Here is a 20,240-nt window from a genome sequence, read left to right as displayed (position 1 = left end):
TTCACTCTAAAATTAAAAAAGTTATTACGAATTCAAACCAGAAAGGTCATTTTGCGCCACCCTGTAGTAAATCGTTGAGGGGAACTCGTATCATGCAGTATAAAATGTCATGAGTCATGACACATTACAGTCGGTGAACAAATCATTGCGAACAGATGAAAAAAACACTCTATACAGCAATGACTAAAATAAAGTATACAGGGTGTCCCACGCAACTGGAACAGGCGGTACCTCCTAAACGGTTGGCAATAGAAGATGTTACAAGTAAAACTTGAATGATATCAGATGGTGCATAATATGCAACTAACTGTATGCACTTTTGTGCATCGGTGCATCAGAAAAATGTAACTGCTCTTTCTTTTAAATGGAATGTCCCATTTTTATCCCATAGATCGATAGAGTATCGAATTCTGAGTAAAAATGTATTGACCTCCATATGTCCTAAATCTAATATATGTATATATAGTTAACGAGATATTATCGAAACAATTTTCTTTCTTCTTTGAATAATGTCTCGTTAATTATCAGGTTTAGGACATATGAGGTTTAACACTTTTGTACTTAGAATTTTATACTCTATCGATCTATGGTATAAAAAAATGGGACATTCCATTTAAATAAAAAGTGCAGGTGCGTTTTTCTGATGCACCGATGCACAAAAGTGCATACAATTAGTTGCATATTATGCACCGTCTGATACCATTCAACTTTTACTTATTACATCTTCTATTCCCAACCGTTTAGGACGTACAGCCTGTTCCAGTTGCGAGGGACACCCTGTATAGGGTAAAAATTGCTGGCACTGCACTAGTTATTGGCACTTTTGATCTAAACGGCAAATATTAAGAATTCTTGGTATAGAAAATCATTTTATATTGCCTCTTATTTATATCTCAAAGCATCGTTGTAAGTTTTCGTAACAGAGTTCCACATATGACCGTTAGCAACGCTGGAGGACAATCAGTAAGACCGACGGATGAGCACAGTACAGTGCAAATAGTGTTTCGTTAAAATTTTCGTTACGAGTAAGTATTTTTTATCGCTGTATAACTTAATTTCGGTCTGTACTACAGATGTAATAAATGCGTATATGATTAATAGACTGCGGATCTTTATGCAAAATAAAACAAGGTCGCATTGATTGCAGGACAGAGGAGCCAAATACAAATTGTACTCCTCTTTTAATCATCCTATTAAGCTGAAAATAATACATTGATGTCTTTAAAAATTGTTTACATGTCCACTACTTTAAACTGTACGTGGCCATTTTTGTCATAAATGCATAAAATCCGCAGTCTAATGATTAATTATAAATCAAATAACCTATTTAACGTTTACTTTTTACTGTTTATCAGACATAACCTCAAATTTTCAGGTGCCAACGAATGGTTCATTTATTTGTATGGAAGTTTAATTAATTGGCACCTACGCCAATTACTAGATACACAGTTTTGGATGTTTTTTAATATTCGAAAGATTAATGCTTTGAATCATTAAAACAAATTAGACATATGACTTTAATCCGTTGAAAGAAGACTTATTATCAATTCTTGGCACTGCCAATCATTGTACATTGAAGGGGCCAATCACTGTAGGATAATAAGGTGCCAATCATTGCAATGGACATCAGAGAGTCCATCGATGTACTATTTATTTACCTTCTTGTGCAAATCACTCATATTCTTATATGTGACGAGAATTACGTAGTCATTACTTGAAGCTGTTAGCATTTTTAATTTGTTTTATCTGTTTGTGTATTTAGAAAAGGCTGCAGTAGAAAGAAAGAAGCCAAAGATCGTATTCGAAATGATTGTTCCACCACGTGCCATCATATCTTAAATAAACAAAAAAAAATTATTTCAAATTTACACAAGAGGAAGATTCACCACAAAAGGAAGGGTTGAATCGGATGACTCGTGTGAACCTTAAAATATTTTTCTGTTTTTTCTTTGAGCATTATCTTCGTCTCTTAAGTTATTTCTACATATTAAGCTGATGATATTAGTTCAGACGTAAATTATACATTATGCAGAATTTAAACCTACATGCAGTACAAGCTATTTCCATTATTTATCTTTATTTAGTTAATAATTCCTATTCAGTTCTTCAGTGCCAATAACTGATACATGTTGTGCCAATAACTGTACTATTTGTCTTACGATTGTTGTTCAATGAATATATTTTATAATGAAAGATTCATGACTCTAAAAACTGTTTGATTTTGTAGAAAAATGTCTATTAGCTTATAACAATAGCAAGTTAAGTTCGTTCAAACATTACAAAAAAAGATAAAAAGATTTTTTACTAAGATTTTGGCTTAAGGTGCCAGTTATTGTACAGTTTACCCTACTTCCTTTAAATCTTTTTGATGTCTTGATTAGTATCCGCTTAAAATCAATTCCAAGGGAACAATGGTAGAAAAGAGGAAGAACAGAGGAAAAGATAAATAAGGCATTACGTCGAGAACAAAGGGAACCTCCGAAGGGAGATCTTGTAGTGGCAAGCAGAAAGAACCGCTTAATAACATCAAGATGCAACGTCTGCACCAGAAGAGATCCCATTTCAGCGCCATCTTAATCTACATTCTATTTCTGAATAACGTGCAATGCTTTCCACGAACCGCATTTACCGAGGATATCTTTCCCATGATAGATCGCTGGAAAAGATCAACGCACCGACTGTTAAACAAAGCGATTTGTGAAAGCCTCACAACAATAGGAATCGAAAAATTATTTGTCGTAACCATTATTAAACAGTGAATGATTAATGAAATATTACTATAATTCCAATCCTTTTCTAATTGAATCAAAAGTTAGTTCATCTTATCAATTGTTTTATCAAGTTCCATGTACAGGGTGTTCATTTGAAAACTTTCCAGCCGAATATCTCGAGAAGTATGAAAGATATTAAAAATTTGTAAAACCAAGGATTTCGAGGGGGAAAGAGGGCGGCAGTATCAGTTTTTTATTTGGATGGCGTTTTCAAGGTCATTTGAAGGTCAACTTTGTTTTTTCAAATGGAAACCTATATTTTTTATTATGGGATCTTATTGTACGTATTGTACGATCAGCAATTTTCGTAGGATACTTTTTTTTATCCGCGCAGTTTTTAAACGCCAAATAAAAAATTGATACTGCCACCATCTTTCCCCCTCGAAATCCGTGGACACATGTTTTACGCTTTTTTGATATCATTCATACTTTTCGAGATATTCGGCTGGAAAGTTTTCAAATGAATACCCTGTAGATGAATAATTATGTGATTCTTTTAAACGTATGTTCCTATTGTCAATTCAAATATCGATTGCAGTCCGCTATACATATACTGCTGGTGACAATCGCGAGCTGAAGAACACACCTAATTTCGATTCTAAAGGAGCAGAGTGAAAAGCAGGATTTTATTTAAGCGAGGAGGTAGACTGATGAAGTGGGACGAAGAAGAAGAAGAAGCGGAAGAGGAGGAAGGATATCACGGTAATTACGATTTTCATATCTCGCCCGTTTGTACCGGTTGAACATCGAACGATAAAGATCACACGCCTCCTCGAACGATTCTTCCACGGCGAGGAGAAGATTTACTGTCCACTCGACCCTCCTTTCTCCTTTCACCCGTCTTTCTCTGTCGGGTCGTCGGGTAAAGCTAGTTTTACCCGTTGGTGCAGCACGAGAGCGACCCGCCTCTCATCCCCCTCTGTCTCACTCTCTCCCCCCGGCCAATTTGTAATCACTTAACAAGATTGCGTGAACGGTGCGTGCCCGCGATTAACGGAACGTCTGTAATTTATAGGACGTCGATGAACCATAAATAAACGCGATTCACCGTGGGACACTTCCCGTTATTTATGGAGATATTAATTAGCCGGCGCGGCGCGCGATCACTCGCTTCATTGATTACCTATCACCGCACCGACGGAGCCGGTGGTTCTTTTTCGTTGATCTACAGTATTCTTGAAGGAATAGGTCGCGAGGAAAAAATGAAAAGAACAACCACGAGTTTTTAGATGTTCTGGAACCCGTGGAGAATGAATGCGCGTGATTGGTTGCCTCTTCCGTTGCACAACCTCGATCTCTGCACGCACTGTCGGCCCCGTTTCGCGCAACGAGCTAGGTACTACTGTACTTTCATGTAAAATTAGAGCTTACGGATTTCATCCGATGTTCCAGGTGTTCCTATTTCCTTTATCTCGATCGACAATTTGTTAACAAAGTATATTGATGTTTTCAGCGCACTGGTTCGATCTGATGTTCCAGGTGTTCATGTTTCGCTGGAAGAAATTCTACTGGCCAATGTTTGTCAAACAGAAAATGATAAGAAGCATTTTCCCCGAACCGGGAAAGTGGAGTCGACTAAACCGTTCCACGCGAAGTGGCTCTCCCCTCTCACGCTGTATGAATTATGCAAACGGAGACCTTCGTAGTGCCTCCACTTGAACTAAAAAAGATAAACGAAACGAAGCGTTTAATCTATTTTATACGTTTCGGACAGTTTTGCGGCAGATCAAGTTAATTTGCTGGTTCACGAGTCCGTGGGATCCGTTTCCCAGGATTCTACGATTCCCCATAAATTACAGAACAGCAACATTATCGCGTCATTGATCATCGGCCGGCAGACACAAAGGCATAATCCGTCGGCGTTGGTAAACATGTCGCGTAAGTTCGAAACGCGGGCAACAATCGGTGGACCGATCAGCATTGGCCTAATCGGCGGCCGGTTTACAAAGGACCAGTCCCCGTATACACCACGATCAATCCTTCGTTAGACTTCTGTCGGTGATTTACATTCGAGCTTCTCTCTGATCTCCGTTCTGTTGGATCTGTCGGGTCTTTCCGGCCGAATCCGGTCACCGTCCAGGAGCAGGACTCACGAAATTGATTTGTCTCCGTGAACTTTGCTGTTTGACCACGTTGACCGCCATGATGCCACTGACAATAAGCAACGCGACCACCGAAATCGAATTGGTCGTGCAATTTTCGAATTCGTCAATCTTTCGAGCCTTTCCTTGCAGTATACATGTCAGTGTTAACACAATAATACTTTTACCGATATTTTTGAATCGAATTATCGAATACTCTTCTTATTGTATCATTCAAGTAAAAATGTTATAAATTATAAATTATAGTCTGTTATAAATAGACTGCGCGGATTTTATGCATTTACGGTAAAAATGAATAGAGGTCAAATACAAAACACATTAGACGAATCTAAGAATATTTTGATATTATTTCCGACTTTTTCAGATCATTTAAAAAGAATATATATTTTATTTTGCATAAAGATATAAAGATCCGCAGTCTAGTTATAAATTAAATAAGAACCTAGAAATCTACAACGCTAGCCCTGGTTACGATATCGAAGAAATCAGAAGAAATAACATTATTTATAACAATTGTGTTCTTTTCTCTGTGGCACGAGCGGCATTTAGTCGGAAAGACTGTCTTTAAAGTCTCCCATTTTTCCGTGGGCAGAAAAGTTTCGTGGTAGTGAAACCACCGGCGGGCGGTTATTGTTTTTAAAAGCCGCGGCCTCGTTACGTCGGTTCCAGTGTTTCAGAATTTGAATCTGAGACTCGAATGGCCCGCGGCACAGGCTTCCTACTTGCGCGGCTTAATGGCGAGTGTCGACCGAGTATTAAAAGTTCCCGGGGCAAAGTGGATTACGAGCTGGGGCCCGCCAACAAACCAAATCGAAACGAGAAACTGTACTTTTCAATTATCAGGCTCGAGGAATTTCCGCGACGGCGCCGTTGTTAACACGACCGCGTTTCGCCGTGTGAAATATAAGTGACGCGAGTGCATCGTTCGGAGAAATTTCATTTTGGGGATGTTTACAACACGGGCGACTGAACTCCGTTATTTTTTAGGAAGTTTTACTAGTGGTAATTTCGACCGTCTCTTGATTAGTTTTGGTCATAACTCGACGGAGTTATGATCACGTAAAGTGGGAGCAATTTTTCGGGTTCGCACAAGTGATCCGTTAATTCTTTTCAGGAGTGTAGCTGGAATTGACTCGTATTGAGGGGAAAAAGTTACCCTCTCTCTGAACGCGTCACGTGACCGATCCGTGGCGGAAGCGTGGGGGCAACAGCATCGTAGAGGGGGAAGGTAGAGTGGGGACACATTAGTCTGCCGACGGAAAATACTTGGAATCAAATATTCTCTATTTTTCTATACGGACAAAGGATTTCTTCACCAGACAAACGACAGATTCAAGTACATAATATTTCGTTAATTAGTCGCCGACGCCGCGAGTTTATCAACCGACTCTCCGTGATAACGGCGACAAAGCGCAGCAGCGAAAAGTGCGAAGTCGGCGTACACGCGGAAATTATTCTCTTCCCGCGCGGAAGCGCAGATTGCGAGCGAACTTCTGAAATTCAGAGTAACGCCGCTTTGTGATCGTAATTAGCTCGTACAAAAGGAAATTTAACTCTCCTGGCAGCGTCGCGTTGGCGATCTTCTCAAATGTAATTCCGCAATTTCCACCGCCGCGTATTTTGGTTAAATTACTCGCGTGAATTTAATTCGCTGTGTTTACAACGTCCGCTCGTCGAATTCATCTGCGAAAAAGTATTTAATGGTCCCGTACGCATTTTGTGGCAACGAAGCCGTTATTTTCAAATGGTGTATGAAGGTTAAATAAATTTTTCATGGCGAACTAAAAATGCAAGATGGCGAATAGTCGCGTTATTAAATATTGAAGTTGTTTCATGTGTATTATTGCACATTCGAGAGAACTGGGTCTTGGAACGAACGTTTTGCATTATCTAGTAACAGAAAATACTTGGCTTTACATCCCAGAAAACATATGTGAATAGAATCAATTTTGCATGGCGAACTAAGCACGGGGAACAGTTGAAAGGTCCGCTATTAAACATTGAAGACGCGGAACTGAATAATAACGTGAAGAAAAGTGGAGCAAGTGGCGCACGGTATTCCCTTGAAGGTAAAAGTGTTTTCATGTTTAAAAACCACTTTCCCCGAAGGTAAAAGTGTTGTTGAACAAAGAGCAGGTGGTTCACGCATTGGACGAGCCCCTCCGCCATTGTTTTAAGTTTTGTTAAGTTCGATTTCGTTCCCGTTCCTCGGCCCTCTCTGTTTTCCCGTTTTCGTTCCCACTCGAGCAATGTGTACAAGTTCGCGCATAAATCGCGAGGCGGGTGGTTAACGCGATTTAAAAATGCGGGCTCGCGAAAGGGGCTCGGCCCCGGGGCACAGAACGACAAACAAAACAGCGGGGAAACTCGCGGAATCCGCTGCGAGAGAACACTGGAAAGGCGCGACGTGGAAACTTCGCTGCTGTAAAAGCTGAACAATTTTTTCGCCGAGCTGAAAACTCGACTGCTCGTTTCATTCTTGCGCGACAAACGCGAGAGAAAATCCGGTGTAAGTCGGCCGATTGACAGATGCACTCTCGAAATGTGCAGTTGCATTCTCGAGCATCTTCTCGTGATCGCGCGAAACGCGCCCGTTCGGAGTGCGATCGCAATTTGTCGAAATATCCGCGGAAGCTTCGAGTTTAACTCGACACTGGCGATCTTCTCTTTCGCCGGGAGACGAACGTTTTGTTGTAACGAATCCATAAAATATATTTCGGAAAGGATGAATACGTTCTCATCACGTTAGCCCATTGTACGAGTAAAGTGCATCACTTCCATATGCATAAAATGAAAAATATATGGAAACATTCTAGGTCGGAAGAAATGTTTGGTTTTCGAGGTAAGATACTTCCGAGTGCAAAGAGTTAATAATAAATTCCGTAGAATAGAGTTCGAGTCAAAGGAAGGGCGTGCACTCTGCTTTAGCTTTGCAGCCAAAAAGAATCGCGTAGACGAAATCAGTCTTCGTCGAGCTTCCGACATTTCGGAAAGTTTCGAGAGATCCTTTGAAACACGATCCGGTTCGTCTTCGACCGCTTCTAATGTTCTTCAAGTACCTTAATCTGTATGTTAGCCTACTTCGAATCTCTTCGGATGCTACTGACCTTCTTGGAGCCTCTTCGCCAACTTCAAACCTGCTTAGATCCTCATCAGAGGCTTCAAACCTTTTTGGATCCCCTTCAGCTGGTCTGTTTCGGTCTTCGGTGACCTCTATTATCCTTCACACGTCCTCTCTTCCTCTCTTCGTCATCTCTATTCATTTTCACGTGGCTTCGTCCTTCGATCTTTATCTTCCGCAACTTGAAATCTTCTTGGACTCTGTTCAACTTCCTCTACACAGCGATCTTCAACTCTCTGCGATCATTTGCGACATTGTTCGAGTATTTTCAATCACTGCTGGTTTCTTCGAGATTTTTTAGCTGTTTATAACTTCGGCTCTCCTCAGGTTCGTTTTGTATACGTCTTTCTTCAGCTACCCCTAATTTTATTTAACTGTTAACCTTCTTGGTCCTTCTCAAGCTACTTCTAACAGCCCCGATTCGCTTCGTCAACCTCCACCTACCTAAAACTCTCTTGATCTAGCTTTAACAACACTTCGCTCTCTTCAACCATCTTCCTCAACCTGCCAGCCAGCTCTGCTCTCTTTTAATCATCTGCAGTCATCTTTCCCCGATCTGAGTGGTCTCGAACCTTTCAGCAGACCATATCCCCGGAGGAAACGAGCGTAAAGGCTTTTGTGATCATCCACCAGCTAGGCTAAAGCTCTCCAAAAGCCAACAACATCTCTAACATCCCCTTCACGTCGAACAACCACCGAAACATGTGAAATCTTTCACTCCCTAGATCATTATCTTTTAAGAAGCTCAGCAAAAGTCAAGAATAAACATCCCCGGTGAAACAACGGAAGATTTATCCTATCCTTCGAGAGAAGTCAACGCACGGGACGTCAACGTCGACGGAAATAGAAGCTAGTGAGTCCCGACGACCGTCTCGCGGCCATTCTTCATCGATCGAGCAGTCGAAGATCGACCTCGGGACCTCAAACTCGACGACAGTTCGATCAGCGATCTTCTAGACGAGCTCGGACTCTGACACGAACCCGCCGAGACGACGACAGAGCCGCTTCCGGTACGGATCGATGGATCGCGAGGGATCCTCGGCAGGTCGGGGCTCCATTGACATCGTTTAACGAGGCGTCCGTCGTCGGAAGAATCCACGCGTTGATCTACGGCGATCTTAAAATAACCCCAAGCGTCGCGTCATGGGAGTAATCAGTGCGTCGCAGTACGATGGAAACGATCCGCCATAAACGCCCGCCGGTTAATTGAAACCGTTCGCACTCTTGTTGTTATGCACATTGTCGTGCGTCCTGATACGATCATAAATCACGACAGCGTCAGGTAAATGAGCCAGATCTCGATCCCGGGAATTGTCTTGTCGACCGAACGAACACGATCAGGAGGAATACTTATAGTTTAGTCAAAACGAAAAGTTGTAGAGAGAAATGGAAGGAACACAATTTTTAACTTTGCGTCTTTGATTAGACTGGTGAGGAGGTAAACATACTAAAAGTCATAACTCCTAGAAGGTGAGCGGGGTGCAGGGGGGCACGTAGAAGGCCCCTTTTCGGTTTTCCGCGTATATCTCGGAAACTATGCGTCCTAGCGATAAGACCATTCCATACAATATTAAAGCTGACAAAATGTGCCACAAGATTGATTGGATTCAGTTTTTCGCTATCTCGCATATTTTCCGAGATATCCGCGCTCAAACTTCACTAATTGTGCTGAAGCTAGTCGAGTAAGGCAAAAAACGTGAGGCAAAAATTTCTTTTTCACAATTAGTGAACTTTGACCTCGGATATCTCGGAAACTATGAGAGCTAGCGAAAAACAGAATGAAATCAATCTTGTAGAACATTTTGTCAGCTTTAATTTTGTATGGAATGGTATTATCGCTAGGACATATAGTTTCCGAGATATAAGCGGAAAACCGAAAAAAGTGACTTCTACGTGCCCCCCTGTAGCCCGCTCACCTCCCAGGAGTAGGGACTTTTAGTATGTTTACCTCCTAACTAGTCCAAACAAAGTCCCACAATTAAAAATTGTGTTCCTTCCATTTCCCCCTACGCCCCCTTATGAGCATTCATTGACTGGACTGTTAATCTTTGATCTACACCTTTCGGTCCCTGTTTGTAAATGTTTATAGGAGTGTTGTAGAACAAACAATGCATTTTTATGTATATTACCTTTTGGTAGGACAAAATTCTGTATTTTTGAATACACACATTTTGTTCAACGTATTTGCATTGTTGACTTTTATTCATTGTACCGTTTATTGGGAATGTTGTGGAACAATTAATGTATAAAAAGTAGGAGAAAAATTCTGGATTCTTGAATAGCTACGTTTTCCAATTACGACGTTCATAAGGGTATTTTAAAACAATGTATCTATAGGAAAATGAGATAACAATTCAGTATTGTCTTTATTATTCTTTTATAATGTTTATAAACGTGTCATAGTTACTATTAACTGAATAATGAATTATTAATTGAGTCAAGCATAGTTGCGAAAGAAATAAATCAATCTGTCTATTAATGGTCCAACACGATAATAACCGTCGTTAAAAAAATTCCACGAGAAATATCAGAATATAGACGTGGAGGGTGAACGAAAATTGTCGAATATCGGTGTCGGCGTGTTCGCGTTGGCCAGTCTTTGGAGCCGTGAACGCCAGCGTTCCCTCGACATCAAATAAACCCGGTGGCTCCCAAAATACAGCGGAGTACGTTTTCAGCGAGGATTTCGTAAACCGTGTCGAGTAAATCAGAAATAGCCCGTACCGAGATCCGTTCGGCTGTATCGCACGGTCTCGTGGTTGACCCCGAAAAATTTATCGGCCGAATTAGCGCGACCCTGTAATTTTCCCATTGCCCGGTCTTCCTGATACGATAATGAAACAGACTGAACGAAAGCAGGTCGAGCTCATCGTTTGACAACAAACTACGCTTCACTTTTAACACTAAACCTACCACCACCGGCCAAATGACCGATTGCAGATCTTTTATTTCACAATTATTGAAATAATAAAGATGCTCTTTCCGTTGTAAATTATTACATAACAATAAAGGGCTGTAAGTGTAAAATATTTAATCGTGCTCTCTCTCTCTCTCTCCCTTTGTGTGTGTGTGTTCTTCCACTATATATTTCTATAAAATTTGACACTCTGACTTCTGTACAACTATTTTGAAGCAGCATACAATTGCTATAAAACTGGTAAACAACCGAACGACACGACTTGAATGATGACCTAATAGAACACGGAATAAATTCCATTCTAATCGATCCACGCGACACATAAAACGTCTCGGACACCGAAAATACTTTTCGGCGTAAAACCCGGCGAGCTTCTAAAACGCGAGAGGTTAGGTTTGAAAAGTTAGAAGAGATCTTCGAGAGGAAGTTTGGCCCGACCTCACCACCGCCGAAAAGTCTTTTGCGAACTGGCTTCAAAGTTTAGCATTTAATATCCAGAAGGCTGGTTAAGCCGGAAGTTTGATATTTCGAAGATGTGTTTTCAGCATCAGCGGGAAGTTTTATAAGTCGGGGCTGGAACAGTGAGAATCAAGATCCTGAGCAGCTTGACTTCCCTCTATCTTCCCAGTGAACTCCGACTGGGAATTGTCTCCCGTGCGTATCGGAGCCGAAGACTTCTTTTTGAATACTTATTTCAGCCTACATGCTAGCTTATAGATAACGCCTACTATCTGGGAAGCTGATTGAACTTGAAATCCGATCTTCAGTGAAAACGGCGTCTCTCGAGTGCATTGGCTTTGCTGGAAAGCTTCGTTTAGTATAGATCAAATCCAATTTGTCCGGACTGTGACCAAATTTTCAGACGAAATTTTGCGACACAGGACAGTTTAGAATATATCAATATATTGCATGATCTGGCAAAATGTTACTTCGTCCAGTCAATAAATGCTCGTCAGGGGGGTGTAGAGGGAAATGGAAGGAACACAATTTTTAACTTTGGGACTTTGTTTGGACTAGTTAGAAAGTAAACATACTAAAAGTCCTTATACTCCAAGGAGGTGAGCGGGGTGCAGGCGGGCACGTAGAAGGTTCCCTTTTTCGGCTTTCCGCTTATATCTCGGAAACTATGTGTCCTAGCGATAAGACCATTCTATACATGATTAAAGCTGACAAAACGTGCCCTAAGACTGATTCTATTCAGTTTTTCGCCATCTCGCATAGTTTCAGAGATATCCGCGCTCAAAGTTCACTAATTGTGAAACTCTTCAGCACAATTTGCAGCACAATCAGTGAACTTTGAGTGCGGATATCTCGGAAACTATGCGATATAGCGAAAAACTGAATTAAATCAATCTTGTGGCACATTTTGTCAGCTTTAATTTTGTATGGAATGGTCTTATCGCTAGGGCGCATCATTTCCGAGATATAAGCGTAAAACCGAAAAAGGGGACCTTCTAGGTGCCCGCCTGCACTCCGCTCACCTCCTAGGATTGAGGACTTTTAATATGTTTACCTCTTAACTAGAGACCAAACAAAGACCCAAAGTTAAACATTGTGTTCCTTCCATTTCCCTCTAGAACTTTTCGTTGACTAGACTAACTTCGGAAATCTTGATCTAAGAAGAACCCTCCGGTCCGTGCCGTTTCTAATATCGTGTAATTCTGCTATTTTTTCGTGACCTCGTCGACCGTGGAAAAGGATGGCGCGTGTAAACAGAGACCTTTGTTATGTTCCTTTGTTACCAGCATCGTTCAGCTCGTGCACTGAATTTACATATTGTGTTCGAGCGTTTGAACGATCGACAAGCAAACGCGAAATGGCCGACAACATCTCTACAGTCGTGTGGATCGTGTTACGATCGTGTTTGTAACGAGCTACAGTGGCAGTTCATCTCTTCGCCGAGAATTTATTGACGGATTACAACGATGAAAAATAACGGCAATGAAAACGGACGGAATTGATAGCCGGCGATATTTTATCGGTTGCTTAACTCCACGCCCGACGGGAACCGTTCTCGTTGTCGCTCGATCGGAAGCGCCGAAGCATCCTTCCTCGATGCACTGTCTCCTCCTGCCAGCCCCAGCAACCCTTTCGACGAAGTACCGGAACGGTCGTAACATTTATAACTTCAGACCTTCGACGAAACAAAAACCATTGCGGAACAAATGACTATGCTCCGTCAACGTTCCCGGCGATCTGAACTTCTACCAATAAAAATGCAATGTCAGTGACTGCACAAAGCGGGTGTAACGGAGAACACAGCTGGCGAAAGTTAATGTTCGAGAATGGCTGACATCTTGAATGTGATTTTCAAGGTTGTCCCGATATAGTGTATCAGCTCCGTGATTTGACGGAATATTTCCTATATTACAACATTTAGATGACAGAATTACAGTCAGTTGAAGTGTAGCAAGTTTTTCTATATTTTAATTTGATATTTTATGTGCAATACATTATTATATTTTTATAGTTTATGTATATTTATAAATAATGTATCTATGTATATGTACAATATACATTAATACATTAATGATTTTATATTTATGTTTTTATCTTATTTGTGTTCTTATTGCTACTTATGTTATTCCTGCGGCATAATAGTACTGCCAACACGATTTTTAAGACATTTCCTATGATTTGCCAAAAAAATGTTTCCAACAAAAGTCAATCAGTATTTACATATCTATAAATTTCAATATACAACAATTTTTTTTTAAATTTTCTTTTTAATGAAAATGGGAATCACCTGGGTTTCTAAATGTTACTATATATTTCTGACTTCATAATATTATTGCTGGTGTCGAAACGAATTCAACGACCTAGCATACTATAACTTTTAACTTTAAAATAACGCTAAAATACTTTAGGCCACAAAAAGCGGGTTTCCAGACCATTTGTAAGAGATAAGAGCTAAATGTGTGTATCTTTCTTTACCTAATTATTTTAACATGTTGGAAATATGTAAAGTATTGCTATTTCTCAACATTATATTCTATCGATAGACTTTCAGTAGACGTAAGAGCGAATAAAGAGACGCAGTGTGACAATATAAACATGTCTTTCTACAGGCAATAGCGTTTCTTCCACTGGTAGAACGTGTACGTGTGAGCCGCGTGAGTAATTAAACGGCGTTATCAAGGCGTCACGGACGCTCGATCTTTTTTTCCCGGGCGGTTAAATCGGCGTGGCCACATCTATTACTTCCGAACCGATTAATACCGGTCCCACGGACCTTGTCGCCGCTAATTATTCTTCGTCGCGCGAGTTAATCGCGCGCACAGCCCGGAAAACGCGGGGACGGTCGAGATATGGAAAACTGTCGACGCACGCGGGTTTTCCACGTGACCGCGAACCAACACGATGCCTCGTTCTCCCGGGTTCATTTGCGTTTCGGATCGGGGTCGGCCTCATTTCCGGCGCATTTATTGTCGCGCGCGTTCCTTTCTCTCCCTCTCTCCTTTCTCTCCGCGCCGCGCTTCAATGCCGCGGGAACAGAAAAAGAAAATAATAAACACGCGACACACGGTGCTCGCGAACCGCGCCGGTTCATTATGTCGCCCCGCGATGGAGGAAAAATGCTCTCAGAATGTAATTTCGCGAACAACTTGTGCACCCAGTCGGCTCTCACTGAAACGGTTTCGTTCTTTCGAACGCAGTGACTCTGAGGGAACACGGGCAAACGACTTTACACGGTGTCTGTTTGAAGCTTAAAATGAATAAACGATGATCCGATGGAGTCGTGACATTTCATGCAAAAACGGTGCAAATCGAAACAGTTAGTCATTCAATGATGAGAAATTACGTGAAAGTTCTATAAAACGCGATAATACCATCACTGTTTAGAGTCATTGTTTAATTGTAATAATGTTTGCAGCTACATTAGAAAAACTTTAAAGCTGTATTACATTATTTTCAATGCATTAAAATGATTACGAATATAGAAAAACGTCGTGCATGCGTAACAATGTCACGTGACTAAACCGATACTGAAAGAGAGAGGAGGTAACTGTATTCCCCTCAATTAGAATCAATTACCCTGATCCGGCGACACTGTGTGTGTCGAATCAAAGTTTAATTTAAGATGAAGATCTGCAGTTTAATTAAGATCGCTCCGCTGTGTGATTATTCTGTTATGTTTTGCGAAAATTCTAACGCTACCGCCTTTTAGTGTTATTACATAAATAATGTATATTTTTACCAACTTCTAAAATTCCCTACGGCTTCTCAGAGCTATTCCGAACTAACGTAGAGCGCGATACTTTCTCTTGGTTGCAATAAGCAGCAAAGGACACGCAATTAAGAGAACTATTAACATCGCGACCAAGAGAAGCTTCGATTTATCTTCTGTAACAAGAAATACCAGCGAACTCGGCGCATCGTTTGCCAAACAGCGGAGAGCCCCGTGTGTCCGTTCCGTGTCGAGGGAGCCAGACGTAATGTTAATTAGATATTTTATCTGCAACGGAATAACGAATCCGTCGCCCCGGGCGACCGGATGTAAACCGCGTTTACGTCGGATATCATTCCCGAAGTTACGCTAACAAGACAGCCTCGCCGCGCACAAGCCGGCCAGTGTTTCCAGGTGATCCTTATTATTATGCTCGTGTTGCGGTTCATTGACCCTGTTGCTTTTAATTGGCCAACGGAAACGCGGTACAGTCACTCTCGAGAAACTAATTAGATAATCTTAGGAGTTGCACAGTGTCGCATTTGGCCTGAAAAAGTGGAAAAAAGTCGATCTCTACATTTTTGTAGTTAAAGGTCTGAAGAATAAGGCTTCAATGTTGTTTCTTTCTATTTGTATACCCGTGAAGTAGTAAACTTCATCGAAAGTTAGGAGATGTTAAGGCGCGCTTTGCGTTCTTAGACAGTCTCTAAAACAGCCTCCGTTCATTGGCGATTTTCAAGTGTTTTAAGGAAAATTGTGTAAATTCTAGTATTACAAGTTTTTCAGGTAGGTGTACAGGGCACTTTCGCACAGATTTCATTTTGTTATTATCTAAATTAGTATAGTTATTAATATTTGAACATTACCAATAATTCTGTAAGTTTTTTTACGATTACAAAACATTATTGACGATTTTGCTATAGTTCTGTGTGAGTCTGGATGCTCTTTTTGGTCTCATTACATTCGGTAAAGATTTGTGATTATAAGCCACCAACATTCCGACTATATGTCCGAATTGAAAATAGCTAATTTAGTATTAAGCGTTTAGCAGCGTTTCACGTACGCTTGTACGTTCGGATAAGCATCGGCCAGCGGCCCCCACTCCGATTTTCCTGATTCCTGTCTTAAAACATCGTTTTATGTCTAAAAAAACATTGTGTAAAATTTCAAATGTCTACCCCCACCGATAGGGGTGATATTGGGGTAACTTCCCCCGCACTTAAATGCAATTTGCTCTAAAACGAGAAAAGATATCGACATAGGATAAACGGCAAACAAAAGATATAGATATACTCTATATTTCAGATTTTTTTAGAATGTTTTGCTAATTATTTATAGTTGAAAATAATTAATTAATTTTTTGGGAATTTTTTTAACTATCTTCCCCTGGGTTGACACCTAACAAAAAATTCTAAAATATTGCTATGATGCTAATCTATTTTATATAAAAATCTCAGAAGTGTCCGTTTCGTGGAACACTGTCAAAAAAAATAAAGTATGTCGGCGAACGCTCGGTTTGATCAGTAACGGCGCAGCGACCGAGTCCCCTTGCGATGGTTAGTGATGGGAGCGAACGGGAAGTCGGCGCGTGTACGGATGTATTTTCGTGGAAAATTAATGGTAATAATTTAAAAATGTTCTTATAATATACCGGGTGAGTCATTTAAAGTGAAACAGACGTATATCTCGGAAATTAAGCATTTTGGAGAAAAATGTTTCAGACAAAAATTGTATGGTTTCAAGGAGGACACAAAATTCTATTATTGATTTGACCTTGGATAGTCATTTGAAAATCACCTGAAGGTCATCTTCAATTTTTTAAATAGAATTCCCTATTTTTATTGGATATTCTTGTAGCTTGTTTTGAGAGCTTTCCAAAACACTATAATCAAATATTTTTCCTTAAATATTTTTCAAGTTATAAGGCTTGAAAGTGACAGTTGAAATATTTCACTATCGCCACGATTTTTCACGAGTTCTCGATGATGCGAGGAAAAATGTTTCGAACAAAAGAGAAACAGTATTCAGACGTCTACAAATTTTAATATAAGAAAGTTGGAAAAAAGTTTTTCTCTAAATGTATTCTGGATTTCATAATATTGTAGCTGATTTTAAGACGAATCCAACGATACATAATATTATAACTTTAAGCCTATGAATAGCGCTAAAATAGTTTTTTCCACTTCTTCTGGCCAAACAGACCACTGTGCGACGTCAGAACTTGTTACGAATCAATTGTCTAATTTGGTTTAAGATTGTATGTCTGTACGAAAGCGATTAGAGACGTAATTGTATTCGAGAGCGGACTCCTTATGGAGGAATGTCTGTATTTCCTTTTGTGTTTTCGATTTTGAATTTCAAACATTGATGTTGATACAATAAAGCGAACAGTCTAGTATTAACAGAACTGCTGCGGTCTTTTTGGTCATAAATGGAAATTTTTAAATTCGTTGGATCTACCGGAAGTGTATTAATAAATTGTTCGATACCCGACCACAGTTTTCTTTCTACTTTTTCATTCTACAGAGAACAAACGCCAGAATGCAATCAGAGTGTGCTGCAAGTAGAATGAGCCGGTACTATACAGACACGCGATCCACTGCAGCTCAAAGAGAAAATCTCCGGATTCTGAGACTCGATTTGCAGCCGAGGTTGCAAGCAAACGAACTCACAACATTCTTGCTTTGTTCCCGCACGTCAGATTTGTTTCCCGATGCACCGGATGCAGCGTGTACACGGTGCGTCTGCAATCCGGAGCGCTAATTTCAAGAACGGAAAAAAGTTCCGTGACTGATACGATTTACCGAGAACACCGACAAAGGATTGCAAACTTCCGGCGTGTTTTCGGGAACGTTTCCCTTCCAGTTTCCTGACAATTGTAACAACAGCAGCTGCGCGATACGGGAAACCGGAAGCGTCTAATATTAGAATCGCGAAGTGTGACGACATACGTTGAACTCTTCCAATTTTTTTACTGTTTGGAATTAGATCTACTCGATTCTCTCATGAAATCCGCAGTCAAGTTATTCCACTAGATTAAATTAATGTTTAGACGTGTTTCCCATCGACTCAACTCAGACGATCTTCACCAAATTTGTTTTTTCTATATTAGCGATCCGTCAAGTGGTGCGTCAGAAAACCGACGCGAAGACGTGTTCTCGGGGAAAGCGGATCGAACAGTTTGGGACCGGTAACGATATCAATCATTTAGGAGCGTCAAAGGAGAATCACGGATAGGCGAGAGGTTTCGGAACGGAACACATCAAAGCGGCGGCTCTCGAGGAGTATCGAACTTCTTCCCGGTCGATTGCCAACAACAACAACGAAACTCAATTATCCGACGCCCCCTACGGCTATTCTAATAACTGTAACTTTCTTGGTGGCGGGCTAAGCTAAGGCGTTAGGTCAGAAAGGAGAGGAGAGGGATGATCACGTACGGAATTCGCGCCGGAATTCCGCGGTCGCTCGAATTAACCAATGAATCAGCCGGAAGCGCCGCGCCGCGCCGGCGAGTCGTGAACACGTTGTACGCGCGAGTATTTCCACAGGCGGGCCTAACCCATTCGGAAACCACAACCGACGCCATCTTGCGCCGTGACGATTTCGAAGTTGCGAACCGTGTTCTTCGGCTCTTTCGTCGATGGTGCTCGTACGGTTGTCGTAAACAGGGGCCAGAAATTGTTACACACCTTTCTGAACCTCAAGCAAAAAGTAGGGATACAACAAGAGGCGACGCTTAAAAAGAAAAACAATTTTTAGAGAGAGACAATGCTCGTATATACATATATTTTATAATAAATATATATTCTAATATATTTAAATTATTATAAGCAAAATTACATTATTGTATATGTTTATATTATGAGTTATAAATAAGTTTAATTGTAAGCAAGAATAGAGAGAGAGTTGGAAATATTTGTATGATAAAATAATGGGTCTGCGAGGTTAAAATTATAAATGTATATGTGCATACATAAATAGATTCATATATTTTGGAAGTGATATGTTTGTGATAAACAGTTTTGTAATATCATCGTAATGGATATTCTTAAAATATATTTTCTACAGGATTTTCTACTAAATACTTCGAAAACCAATGTTAATAAATAAATTTTTAGACATTGATACGAAATAAGAATATTAAATCCGGTGGATTTTTAAACTGTCGAACGAGCGACATGAAAGGTGCCGCCCGGAGTGTCGCCTCTTCTATACCTACTGTTTGCCTCAAGCGCACGCTGAGGTGTGCAGTACGGAAACCAAAAATGATCGGAGTGGGAGGATTGATAACTGTTTCGCCGGATTGTTAAATGTAACAGAATGAGCCGATGATCGTCGTGGAACGATGCGCAAGGATCAATCTGCGCCATCGAGTCCGTTAATTATAATTAAACGCGATGGACCGGAGCCGGGCCGCGTCCGCATCAACACGATCCGTGGCGTAAACGATTGCGCAACTGCCGACGTTATAAATTGAACGGTTCAATGAAAGCCTCGTGACTTTTCCGCGTAATTAATGCCTCATCTTTCCGCGAGCGTTCACACCGCCAATCCGCTGGCCTGGAAACGCAAGCGGAATCTTCCACGCTTCTGGTGAACGTCTCGAAACGACTCGCAACTCTGTGCAAATTGTTAGGCTCGATATTATTTATCCCATCTACAATCCCTCAGAAAAAAGTGTTTGGTCAAAATTGTAAACGTGATCGTTCGACAGAACATTCTATATTTTATATTTGAAAGTTTGAGAACACCTAAATACATAGTTCTCTCTGTAACTTTCGGCTCTGCAGAAAAGTTACTCGGAATAAAGTTGTAGATAATAATTATTTTTGAATCATCCTTTCCAATCCAATTTCTGATTTGCCACCGCATCGAATTTTTTAATAATTAAATTTTCGATGTCGGAGAAGGTCCAATGGAAGATTTGAAAAGGTGAAGAGTCATATTTGATGATGATTAGAATACATTTTTCTTAGGAATATTTTGTCAATGTCATCTACCTAAATTTTCTGAAAAGCGCGCGGAATCTTATTAATTCCTTACTCTTTTTAAATCAGGAAATGGCGATGAATTGGTCAATCAAGGTTCTTCCTTTTTATTAAAGTCTAATCATTTGAACAGCTCCGCAAACAAGAATAGCGTGTATTTCAGTGGTTCGTAC

General features: G+C 40.6%; 1 protein-coding gene and 1 long non-coding RNA gene across 6 annotated transcripts in view; one reads left to right on the top strand and one right to left on the bottom strand.

Annotated features, from left to right (window-relative positions):
* The window catches only part of Mdr49 (Multi drug resistance 49), a 151,596-nt gene that overhangs the window by 92,099 nt on the left and 39,257 nt on the right, over window positions 1-20,240 (bottom strand). Inside the window, exon 1 of one of the 5 annotated variants that reach the window (XM_076434271.1) lies at window positions 4,143-12,020. The exons of 3 other annotated variants lie outside the window; for them this stretch is intronic. The gene's annotated coding sequence lies outside the window, so the exon portion shown is untranslated. Of the gene's footprint in view, window positions 1-4,142; window positions 12,021-20,240 lie in introns of those variants that run through there. One more of the 5 variants, XM_076434243.1, reaches the window with a different exon arrangement.
* Window positions 971-4,172, top strand: LOC143213925 (uncharacterized). Its single transcript, XR_013010065.1, has 4 exons — window positions 971-1,025; window positions 1,376-1,604; window positions 1,763-2,811; window positions 3,310-4,172. It is a non-coding gene; the product is annotated as an uncharacterized LOC143213925 (long non-coding RNA).

The sequence above is a fragment of the Lasioglossum baleicum genome, chromosome 1 (assembly GCF_051020765.1).
Source record: "Lasioglossum baleicum chromosome 1, iyLasBale1, whole genome shotgun sequence".
NCBI classification, from domain to species: Eukaryota; Metazoa; Arthropoda; class Insecta; order Hymenoptera; family Halictidae; genus Lasioglossum; species Lasioglossum baleicum.
This window is presented reverse-complemented; position numbering and strand designations above follow the sequence as displayed.